The sequence below is a fragment of the Lagopus muta genome, chromosome 5 (assembly GCF_023343835.1).
Source record: "Lagopus muta isolate bLagMut1 chromosome 5, bLagMut1 primary, whole genome shotgun sequence".
In the NCBI taxonomy this organism is placed as follows: Eukaryota; Metazoa; Chordata; class Aves; order Galliformes; family Phasianidae; genus Lagopus; species Lagopus muta.
The window spans coordinates 60584168-60596756 of NC_064437.1; the positions used below are offsets into that span (position 1 = coordinate 60584168).

General features: G+C 41.2%; 2 protein-coding genes and 1 long non-coding RNA gene across 4 annotated transcripts in view; 2 read left to right on the forward strand and 1 right to left on the reverse strand.

Annotated features, from left to right (window-relative positions):
- The window catches only part of INPP5F (inositol polyphosphate-5-phosphatase F), a 949391-nt gene that overhangs the window by 712369 nt on the left and 224433 nt on the right, over positions 1-12589 (forward strand). The gene's annotated exons all lie outside the window — the stretch shown is intronic.
- The window catches only part of GRK5 (G protein-coupled receptor kinase 5), a 162475-nt gene that overhangs the window by 83719 nt on the left and 66167 nt on the right, over positions 1-12589 (forward strand). The window lies entirely within an intron of this gene.
- Positions 456-11011, reverse strand: LOC125692917 (uncharacterized). 2 transcript variants are annotated; one of them, XR_007376928.1, is made up of 3 exons: positions 10358-11010; positions 9996-10121; positions 456-5664 (listed from the first exon to the last, which is right to left on the reverse strand). It is a non-coding gene; the product is annotated as an uncharacterized LOC125692917 (long non-coding RNA). The 2 variants fall into 2 exon arrangements; XR_007376929.1 differs by lacking the exon at positions 456-5664 and adding an exon at positions 9173-9460 and having other exon boundaries at positions 10358-11011.

Sequence of the window (12589 nt, forward strand, 5' to 3'; positions counted from 1 at the left end):
GCAAGGCAATGCAAATTGCTTATAAAAACTGAGGCAGTATGGGGCTGAGATGAGTAATAGAACACTAAGGCAATCATGGAAATGCTATCAAAAACCCCACAGCAGGGATTGAAAAATAAGCACCATAACGTGCACTTTGGGTTTGCACTGATGGAAGCTCCCAGGAAAAGAACAGAAACTGTTTGTCCAGGGCACTTCACAAGGTGTAAGTGCAGGTAGTTCGATGCGGTGTGCATGGTATCACCAGAAGAGGGTGACAGCGTGGGCTTATTAAGACCTAGCAGTTGTACCTTATGTTTCTGAAGGACTTCACCCAAACCGAAGATGATTGTGCTGTGGTGCTTCATGCTGAATTGTTTAGAAAGAACTGAAGACATCAGAATAAATCATGTGTATGCAACGCTCTTAATGTAAAGGACTGGTCCTTTGAGAAAGAGACAAATTGTCATACTTTGAAGTTAATCATTTTATAGCTTCAGTTCATTCCTGTGTAATGCACTGCTTTTGCAAAGGGGTGTTAGGAAGTGAAAAGAACAGTTGAAATGTTATCGACGCTCCAACTCCTTTCTGTCATATATTGCATTAGCAAACAAAACGCATTTGAAAAGGGTGGTAGTGGGGTAAAGAGAAAGCAACAATGGATAGGAATAGATGCTGGTTAGCATCCTGTGTTCATTCAGGATATACGGAGATGCATTCTACAGCATTTACATTTTGCCATCAGTAAGTTTTGTTTTTCTTTTTGAACAAAAATAAGTAGGTTAGAATTATAAGGCAGGACTCAATACTATAATGTTTAACCAATACACAAACCTCTGACCAAAAAAAAAGGTGGTGGAAAGTGTGTCCAGAACATTCTTCAATAGTGCTTCCTATCTGACTGCTGCTAACTAACCAAAAGAATGATGGAGACTCAAATGTGATTCAAACATCTAAATATGCATTAACATTTTATGTCATTTAAACTGATGAACTGGAGAGTTGCAAGCAGTAAACATCTGGATTTGCTGATAAATGTTGGGGAAAAAATCATCAGCGTGGCTACATCTTGTTGCTGCCGTTACATTCATCACTGCTTCCTTGCCTTTGCAGCCCATCAGGCAAACAGGAGGATTAAGATGACAATTCATCATATGGCTACTGCTGAATGCTTCAGCTGAGTTAAAATGCCAGTCAGTTTTTCCTGTATGCAGGTAGGATGAATGGCCTGCTCCGTGATAGCAGTTTTAGTCATTAATGGCAGACAGAAGATGTTACAGAGGAGAGGGGCAGTTTGTTCTTCTGCACTGCCCCACCAGCTGGCACAACCCCAGGGACTTCTGAAGAGCTCTACAGGGACAAGAAAGCGCTAGCAGCAGTGCAGTGTTGTCAAGATAGGCAAACTTTCAGTGGACATTGCCCAGATCTGCACAGCTGTGAACACGGCTCTGTGTCTGGTGAATCGCTGCATTTTCTGACGACCTCAGAGGAGGGTAGGTTGGAACTAGATCACCCCCAAAGCCCCTTCAACACGAGCCGTTCAACAGTTCTATGCTCTGTGACAGTGATGTTCAGTGTCCACTAGAGAAACATACGGAGAGTTTTTGGTAATTATCCTGAGACGGCGGTGTCAGATAACGGCAGCCTGCAATAACCAGGGACTGGACTTTGTTGGGGGCACTGTCAAGGCTGTGACTTTAGCAATGTGGTCAAAACTGTGTGTTACTCTCAACAGTAACAAATTACTTATATAGCTAACTGTTCTAAGCACATTTCAATGTAAATTACTAACATTTACGAGAAAATCCTATATTTCTTATGAGTTTCCCACTTGATACAATTACATATTTTATCTTCAGCAGATGTGGAATAGTGTCTCCAGATGCTCTTAATATTTTCCATTCCAACTTCACTGATAAATTGAAACTTCCCTTGTACAATATGGAGCTACATCTGTTTGGCTACTGATATTGCTATGGGCTATGGCAGACTGAAGGAAAACTCTTGTTTTTACTGAATACCTCACCATGATTGTGATAAATAATATTAATATTCCTCTGAGAATTAAAAGTATTGAGAAAGTCAGTGTTATGGCAGAGTTACTGACCTTGCCTGGAGAGTGTCTTGAAGCTATTTCTTCAAGGTTTTTCAAGTCTACGACCTTTCTGTTTAGCTTATATCTCTGGGCGAGCTATTTAAAGAAGATTGTTGTCTAGATACCAAACTTCAAGATCAGTGAACTTCCTTGAGCTTAAGCAGCACGAGAGATTTACAGCTAATTTCAGATAGTGGCGTTTAGAATAGTATTAGAGCTCATGTTAGAGACTTTCAACAGTTATAAATGGAAAATAAACAGTTTAGTGAGTCCTTGTGAATTTATAGATAGAACAGGATGGGAATATCGTTACGTAAGTAACAGCAGGCACCCACAAGGCTTGTCTCCTAGCATGCAGATGCCCATGGGGCTCTGTCTGGAGTACCGACAGTCACGCTGAATAACCAAAAGCACTAATGCCTGTTCAATTATCTTGTTTTTCCATTCACCACAACTCTGCTGAATTCAGTGGAGTTAGAGCAACAAAACTGAAGGAAATGCCATGATAAGCTGGGCATTTTTATCTTAAATATCATGTTATTTCTGTTAGTGAATTGCTGTAAGACACAACCATAAATTTGAAGTTGGAAGTGGCCAAACTACTTTCTGTTTGAACAGGAAATATGAAAGGGAAATAAGAGCAAAGGAAGAAAGAGGAGAGATTAGATTAAAGTAGGTTAGGTGAGATTAGGGTAGGTTAGACTAGACTAGGTTAAATTAGGAGAGAGGAGGAGAAAGTAATGTGCAGGAAAAGTAAAGATAGGGAGAGGGAGATATACAAGGCCAGTACTAGTAGAGCCTGGGCATGTAAAGTGAATAGAACAATAGAAGGAAAAAAGTATGGGTAGGAAGAGAAAAAGGAATAGACAATTATGAAGTAAATGTGTTTAGTTTTGTTTTACGGCACATCAGCCGTGCTCAGTGGGTATGTGATCAAAAGTGGCTTGGCTGCTCCTAAAAAAAAGAGAAAGAAAATTCTCCAGGTCTTTGGCAGAGGATAAAGTGACACCCTTCCAAACACCCTAATTTCCTTTCATTTAAAGTCTGGCATCCAAAGAATGGGAAGGTTGTCATCACATTATGAGTGAGTTCATTTGAGAGCATGATGGTACGTACAAGAGAAGCTGGCCAACAGCAGGGAGGAAGAGAGACCTTTTGCAGTTTTTTTTCCTGTGGGACATACCTAGGACCCTCCAAGGCAAAACTCACTTGCTTTCATCCACAGTAAATGTTCTCCAAGTGCTATACCACATTTGGCAGTTGCAGTCAGAGTCAACTCGACGCTTGATGTTTCCCAGGGCTGGTAAATGCTGGTCTTTGTAGCTTGTTATGTAGGGAATTTTCAGATGAGATCTTTTAATTGAGCTCATTCCTGCTCTGCTTGGACATTGCAGCCTGTATGGCATTTCTCATTAAGTGCAGAATATTCAGTCTACTGCCCTGGCCAAATTCCAGCCTGAATGTTTATTTGCTGCTCACCTGAGTGTCACTGTTGGATCATTATAGGAGAGCAAACTGTTGAGCTTGTGCTTTGCTAATAATGAATCTGCCCCAAGAACTGCTCTGTGGTGAGGCACATCAGCTGTCCTCTCAGGATCATGAACTCATGTTGGTAATGATAGCGTGCACCAGACCAGACCATGGTGGATTCTTTTTAATGTTTTTTTTTGCTTTGCTTCACAATCTCAAGGTTTATTTGCTTACTCTTGTGTTATCACTGATTTTTCTACAGAGTTAGTGAGTGTTCCTGAATTATCACATGATGTATCTCCAGCATGTTACCATAGCTTGGGTCTGTGTGAAGGGTGAGGGACAGAAAACATATCTTTTAAATCAGGGCAGCTTCACAAATACGTATTTCTTCACGAGGCCTATTTAGTCTGTTTCTGTTTTGCCAGAATATGTTTTTAGGGAGTCTTTACCAGAGTCAATCTTGATTCTGTTTTGCTGCATCAGTAGTAGTGGTTGAACCCGAGATTACTTGGAAGGAGGCTCCAACAGGATTTCAGAAGGGATGGATATTTATTCACATTGTCTAAAGCCTTCCATTCAGTGCAGCAGGACGCCCTGTTTTCCTGTGTTTACGCAGTGCCTAGCACCATGCTCTCCTTGGTTCCATGTCACAATTAAGCATTAGCACAGTAAAATAATCTTTATTAGTAATAATAGTGCAAATTAATAACAGGAAGAGTGAACGAATAGGCAGGGCTTCGCTTTCTCTGCTTTGCTGTCCTCTGGGAGATTTGTCAGGCAGATCTCTGTTCCAGCAAGGCAGTTCTGCAAGGATGGAGCAGTGATCCACCGCTCTGTTGTCTGTAAGTTTCATAGCAGCTAAGTAGCACTGACTTCCTCTTGTAAGAGGCTGTGTGGAGGATCTGTTACTTAAGTGCATTCATGAATTAAAGAGTTCTTCCTCCATGGAGTCTGTTTTGCTAACGCCTTTCCTCTTTACAGGCTGAGAACATTTATTTCATTTACAAAATTATTGATTGAATTATCTTATTTACTAAGTGCAAATAATGATCAAACTTACTGAGCTGGATGTCAAAGAGTGAGTTTAATCAGCCGTGTCAGACGTACTGATCTACTGAAAGGCAGCAAGCTTTGGGGTTTCACTTAAAAGAGAGGCATGCCATGAGGTGGAGAAGAAATGATAGATCTCATTAGGGACAAGGGCATGGGCATTCCATTTTGTGTTTCAGGTTTATTTTTACCTGGGACATAATTAATTCAAGAAGCTAGTTTCATAGGTGTTATTTTTAGATGGTCCTGGACCTATCTGAGAAACGGGAAACTTGTCATTTCCTCGTAGCTGGGCTGCAGTGAGAAGAGCAAGAACAATGGCTTTCTTGGGGGGGAGTTGAAGGCTTGGGCGTTCTTACACAGTGCCACTGGAGACTGGAGTTCACGCATGGAGAACAAGTATTTTGTGTGCTCTGAACACAACAGAAACACTGTGTTGGGACTTAAATAACATGCAGTCTTGTTTCCCAAGAAATTAGTGCACGCCAACAGAAGGCAACTCCATAGCTCCAATCCCAAATCCACTGTGTGAACTGATACAACCTCAAGTACCTTTGGATCCCATGAGTGACAAACAAATCTGAACATCTCTTTCTGGTAATGGGATGGCCCCACTAAGAATATCAAAGCTAAGTTAAGCTGACGTTGGGCACTCAGCAGGCAGTTAAATGATCTTGCCCTGCAAGTGCTACTTTCTACAGTTTCTTCTTGACTTCACAGATGAGATCAGTGGAAAGGAAGATGGGGAGGGAGTAGCATGGAGATTGCAAAACACGCTGAGAGAAACGTACTTTTCCATGCATGTCTTGCTTGCTGGACTGCACATTCCTCTTCCCCTGATGACAGTATTATGTGCTGGGTTTAGCTGGTAGCTAGGCAGCTACCCAAAGCAACAAATTCAGGTGCCAATGAAACTTTCCATTGACTGAAGTGGGTTCAAGGGCAGCAGCAGCAACTCACAATTCAGTCTCTTCTGAGGCCACAACGCAAGGTCCCATACAATATTTTTAACTGCAGATTATTCCAAAATCTCTCTCCAAACATAATCTGCACTTCTTGCTGCATATCTGTACCGAGGATTCAGAAGGAAAATGGGTTATTAGTACCTAATTTACATTTTATGCTTTATTCTTCCTGGCAAGTTAAATCTGTGGTCAATGGTTCAGCCCCAAATGGCCTTTCATTACTCAGGCCGTCCAGACATTCATAACCATATGAGTCCTTACCAAAGAGGCTCATATTTGTGCCAGAAATTTTGAGAGAGGAGAGAGCTCGTGTGGATTATACATAATGTAAGGACTAACTGGAATTCAAGGAAAGTAAGGTAATATTAATCCCTGATAAATAGATTATTAATTATTACAAAACATAAAATTGCACCAAACATTGCCAAAACCTTGTGAAGTTTTTCTTTTCCTTGAATTTTGCTGTTTCATATTTGCTTATTTAGTCTGAAAAAGAATTGTCTGGAAAAGAAGCTATTTTTATTTTGATTCCCTTATAACCCTCAAAGATGATAGCATCACTGAATTTTCCAATCCAGCCTTCTGAACTCAGTGGAACTGCTCACAGATCAAGGTCCTAAAAGATCATCAGGCAGGGCAGGACTGGCTCTGTAACACATAATAAATAATAAATATGTTCTTCCCAAAGTCAAAACTTGTAAGGATTGCTGTTGCTTGGAGGCTGGGTAGCACGGTCCATCTTAAAGGTTGCCTAATATTGCACATTATAAAACTAAGATATTGACAGAATTACGTAGGATGAAATATTTCATGCTAGATGTTTTCTGTGCTGTGGGTTAGGTTTCTTTGGCTTCTGTTTTGTTTCGTTTATTTATTTTGTTTTTACTTGATTTATTTTGGGATGTTGCTTTTGATTTTTTTTTTATTAGTAGAAATAGGCTGAAAACTGCATTGAGAAATACAAAGAAAGGTCATCAGTCCAGCAAGAAACAAGCACTGTAGTCTTGAAAGTGAAATGACACCACCACAGCTATTCTCCTAAATACTCAAGATTTCACAGAGTCCAACTGTATTTTGCTGCTATTCATCTACTTACACGTCCTCTGAGTCAAAAGGGAAAGAGGGGCCACCTCGGTGTATTTCAGTGAAAGATCCCATAAAGGAGAGTCATGATCTAGAGAGACCCTAGGAAAAAAAACACTGAGGACGGAGGAAAGGGGAAACACCAGCAACAAGATAAGAATTGCACATACGTTGTCAGTAGGAAATCCCAGCGAGGAATCAGACACGAGAGGCAGGTGTGAGGTGCTGGTGAGGCCAGGAGGCAGTGTGTTAGAGCCAGCAGCAAAGGGAATTTTGGATGGGCAGAGCAGTTGTGTGACGCGCTGGGGAGCTGGACACGGATGCCCTCTGGTCAAACTAGGTCTTATGTGATGACAGTAAGTAACTTAAAATGAGTTTTGCACAGTTGGCCTTTAGGTGTACAGCTTTCATTTTCTGAGTAGTTGCCTTTGAGATTTTTGGGTATCCATACTAATATCTGCAGCTGAAGCAAATGGAAGATTGGCTTTGAACAGATTGAGTTGTGTATAAGGTTAAGCACACAGAAACAAGTTGCACCAATCAGTGAATACTTCTCACTTCACTCTTCAGATATTTAAGTTCACTATCTATAAAATTGGATTAAGGACATCTCCTAGAGGTGATGTGAAAATGGGTCCATGAATAGTTGTACAGTATTTGAAGACTACATGGAGAATGCTGCAGAAAGATCCGTGGGGAAATGAATCATTCTGTCTCCAGAGCAGGCCTGCTAGTGCACAGTAAATAAAGTCTAGGGCCACACATTGAACCAGAGGAGAAAATGAAATACTGAATAGCTGCTCATTAAGCAAGCACTGTCCGTTCTGTGTGCTGAATGAGGCAAAGGTCCTGTGGGAAAAAAAGTTTGCAGTGATGTAATTAAAGACTGTACCAGAATGCATGCACAGTGAGGAATGGCATTCAGGCTACATGGGCCACATTAATTTAGGTTGTTCCTAGGTTTTGTGGCTTAACTTTGTAACCTCAGTCATGTTCCTTTAATGATCTGGGGAGTGTCAGTGCAATGCTACGGCTGAATTCTTCATTGTGGCATATTGTGCCTTATAAAAATTTTCTCTAATCAAAAGTGAATGCGTTGTATTACTTCCTGTTTGCTTCCCATGATGCTGTGGTTAATTGCTTTTTTCCTGCGGGTGGAATAAAGACTGTTAAAGTCTGATGGCTGCAACCATGGGCTGCTTATTCAATATGGCATGTAAGCAGCAGGGATTTCCTTGTCCCTGGCTAGAGACCGGCATACTTTACCTCTTCCATGCAAGTAGGATGAAATTAATCAGTGTTGGTTTTCTCAGCAAGCAATGAAATTTCAACCGCTGCAACATTGGAGAATGAAGACTCCTCAAAGGGACCAAGAGAAAATGCATGAATGAGAAGTTCTTGCCAAGGCATGAACACTACATTTGAGTGTGTCTGAAATGTTGGGCGCAGAGAGTAAATAAGCCCCATGACAAGTCTAGCATAAATACCAAGCACTTCCATGGCAGGAAGCCCATACTTTCACCAGCCTTGGCATCGCAGTGAGGATAATATTTTTGCAAGGATGAACTGCACTCGAACAATGTCTCTAATGTTTCAGTGTCGGCGCAAACATGCTTTCCTTTCAGATCAGCCATGTGGCTCTTCTTTTCCATCCCCTTTTCCCTTTTCCTTTCATAGAATCACATTTAATGTGGCTGCTGAAGAGGAAATCCCTGTCTTCAGAAAAGTTCCTGGGCTCACTTTGTGTCTCAGAAGACAGTGCACCCCAATGCTAATAGTGTAGGTGTTGACTGTTAGCTGAGACTGATGGTTCTCACAGTGTTCTTATAGCTCACCATTATAGGAGAATCTGCCTATCTCTAGAGATGTAATTTCGTGTGGCAACGTTGACTCCTTATTTTGTGAACTTCTATAAGCTCACTAATGAAGTGGCAGTGTAGCAATGCAGCTGGGCTACGGAATATTGCTGGCGAAGTGACAGATTGCTCCAGCACTTAAGTTTAAGTGCTGGAGAACATGTAGGGAGCTCACTCTGTGATGTATTTCTTCAGATCTAGAGGATGAGGGATGTTGAAGTATCACCTTCCACCTGGGAAGTAAGATTTCTGATTATATTTTCAGTTTCTAAACACAAGGTGGGCAGCCCTTTTTGGAGGTCTTCTTAACTTTGTCTTCTGTTCTCCAAAATTCTTTCAATAGCTCTGGAGATGATAGCCTGGGTTTCTGGTTTTGCAGAGAACACCAACATTTTGTGTTGCAGAACGTTTGTATTTGCATGTTGAAATTTAGAAAAAAAATGTTTTGGGGAAAAAAAAACCCATTTCATAAGGATATGACATTATTCATAATGCACTGTGAAACTAAACCAAAAAAAAGATAGAAAAAACAGAGATAAACTGAAAAAATACAAATATTTGAATAGCTTTTAGTATTGCAGAAATGCTCGCCTAGTTTCCCAATGACAACCCATTTTGTTAATAAAAATGAATCAGAAGGTCTCTCTAAAATTGCATTTTCTTTGTAGGCCTGCATAATATTGTTCACAGTTCTTGGGTATGGACACCAGCTGCCATGCTGTCTCCATCCATCTGAGAAATACAGTTCAAAGAGACCCTCAGTACTGAAGACCTTTTTTAAGAGGGAGGAGAAAAATTTCCATTGGCCATCCCGTGTTGCACAGGTTCTCTTGGTGTATTTGGGGTTTCTAAATGACTTCAAAATCTCTTTTCCGCTGTTCATTCCACTTTCAGTCAGCAGCTCAGCTCCCTCACACCCACTCAGACAGGGCTGTCATCTAGCAGGCAGTCAGCTCAGACTGGGAATACAAAGCAGGTCAAAATCAGTGTGTGGATTATTGCAAGCAGAACATCTGTAGTTAGGACAAAGACCCAGTGAAGTGATAACTTAGCAGCGTATCATTAGTCAGTGATTTTTTTTTTGTATATTGTCCCTTTGATTATTTAGGTTAACAGTGGAGCTTATTGTGCAGTAACGCTCCTTCTTTATAGGTTGGGGTTGAGAACCGCTTCCAAACATAATTTGCCTGCTCAATATTGAGAAGTTTTGTTGTGCTTGAAGTTTGGCATTTCAGAACATCACGAGGAAAAGTTCAGAGAAAAAAAGTAAGCTTAGCAGTGAAGTAACAACTAAGACATCAAGCATTTTGTTGAAGGAATCATTAATAAAAGGGCTGAGATGTTTAGACCTTGCAGTGACTATTGAATGGCATGCACAGCCAGTAACCTCTGTGAATACCTTTATTATGTGCTCGCAAGCAAGGTGTGCTGCTTAAATATGCATTTGCAGAGTGACTGTGCTGGTGGTTATATATGTTCTGCCATTTTACTGACCTGGATAAAGGTTTAGTTTAGATGGCTGCTTCAATTTCTAACCAGGCTAGTTTAGAGTCGAAGAGTAGTTTTGCAGAAGTCTTTTCGTCTTAAGCAAGCGATTCACAAGATGTCTCCTTCAGTTTCCTGGAATCGAGATGTTTATTTTGTGCTATGTACAACAGCAACAGTTCTGTAGATTTCATAACCTTGAACATTCAAATTACAACTTTCACTGAAATTTTCTTTCAACACGTATTACCAGAATATCACCAGAAAGGAGTCTAAATAGCAGCACTAGACAGAAAATAAGTTAGGCATTTCGGTCGAAATCTCTAAGACTGGACAGAAAAGTCCCAAATGAAAAAAATCTCAGTAGCTACCTTCTTTTAGTGCAAGCCATCCAGTTCTGTCATCTCAATCCAAAGTAGAACAAAATGAGAACAACCAAGTGTTTGTTCTCCACGTTTCCCAGGGCACTTCTGAGGTGAGCTTTCATATTTCTTTGAGGGATTTTTTCCATTCCTCTGACCTTGCCGCAGAGACATTGTTGAAAGTAGCTGCAGCAGATAAAGACAAACTCTCTCTCTGGTCAGCACAGTAGTCGCAGCGGTGGTGTGAGGAGCCTTTCCCCTGGGGCTGCAGAACAAACGCCGCATTCAAGCAGTGGGAAGTCTTGGTGCTGGTGCATCTTCTGTGATCCACATGGAGAGGTTTGCAAGTCCACCGTGCCTGGAATAGTGTTGTGACCAGCCTCGAAGACAACAGTTCAGACAGTGTGCTCAGCAAACCTCATCAAAGGCACTGATCCAGGGGCACGTGCTTTCTGAGTGTAACTTATGGGAACAGCAGCCAGATTTAACTAGTCGTTTGAGTTTTTTTATTTAGCAGAAGATATCTGTCCGCCTGTCTATCAGTCTTCGCGTTCTTTTTTTCTTTCTGTTCCCTGTCTGTGCACTGCTATTCTAACTGGATGCCAAATGCAAAATAAAGCATGTGTTGAAGAACACGATACCCAATAATTTCAGTTTAAAAAAGATGTTAAAATACTCACATTGCACATTCACAATCCAGATTTCCTGGCCATTAATCAAGGTGCATGCATTTCCACTGTCGTGCTAACTGAGAGACATACTGAGTGTTTTATTCATTTAAACTGTGTTTGGCAGAGGCGGGAGAGACAAGCTTGATGAAAGACCCCCTGGAATTGATGGGAATCTTTCCGTCCCCTTCAGCAGGCCTCACATCACCTTCATGACTTGTAACAATTATTTATCTTTCCCTGCACCCAGTACTTCATGCAAAAATAAATTTCTGCTTCTGTCACTTAAAGTGGCTCCAGCACTAACAGCAAGCTCCATCTTCTAGAAGCAAACAGGCTCCTGACCCAGCAGCATCTGCAGGCTACACTGGAACTCGGGGCTTGTTCAGTGAGCCACATGGGAATGAAGCAGTTGTCTAAATGAGAATGTTTTAGATGATGCAGAGCTTTCAGAGGAGGGCTGGAATGATGTGCCCCTGGTGGGGATGTTTTCCTGACAAGCATGGAGGGAATGGATTCCGTTAGGATGAGAACTTGTCTTCCACTGGAGAATTCCTTAGGGTCAGAGCAGAGCATTTGCTCTCCCTCCTGTAGCAAGGCTGGCTTACCTAATGTCTCCCCAGCTACTATGGTCCCCCTCAGGCTCTGCACTCCACTCCTGGTTTTGGGTGCAGTGGCTGCACTGAGCACGCAGTGTCTTGTGTGACCCTCCTGCTGCTGCAAAGAGGGTGGGTGGGTTGTTATCCTTCCTGCCAAGAGCTTTGTCCAAAATCAACAAAGCCACATAGGCATTCTGGTTCAGATACTCGTGCAAACATATTTATGCAACTGTTTGCGGAATTTGACTTTCAAATAAAGTTCTGTGAGCAAAGTTTCAATACAGCTGCTTTCAAAAAACAAATGAGCAGATCCGTATGTATCACCAAAGTGCATTTAGCTGTGAATTTGTTACAATATTCTCCAAACATTTTTTCCATACTGATCCAAGTCTAAGGTTTGGACTCCTTCCATCTTCAGTGTAATTCTGCTGTGATGTGTGGACTTCAGCCCTGGAGCCTAATACCACGAAAAGAGTGGAAATAAGCAGAGTTATACAAAGCAAACACTGTCTGAATCTGAATAATTACATTAGATGTTCAATGATCAGGAGATTAAATTTTGTTTATTTTTTAAAAAAGCAGCCTACAAGCAGAGAAAATTAAGTTGGCAGGGCTTAATACCAGTTTGGGGTAATTCCATTGTCTTAAACAAGCTTGACTGCATTTGTATTTTTAATTAATTAAACTTGGATAGTTGGTGCCAAAACAACGTTCACTGTGATAGCATAGATGAGGGTCTCCAAGTTTCTTATAGAAAATCCTAAATTCAAGGGCAAAAAAAGCAGCCAAGGCCAAAAAATGTATTTTTCCTCAGGGCTTACTAGGCAGGTCTCGAGTTTCTGCAGCTATGAAGAGCTGGGTTTAGCCACAAACTGGGAAGAGCCGTTCTTCAAAACAAGGAATTTGTCAAACCATTATCCTAACAGAAGGTGTGACACGTCCATATTTTATTAAAAACAGAGAAAGCAGATGAA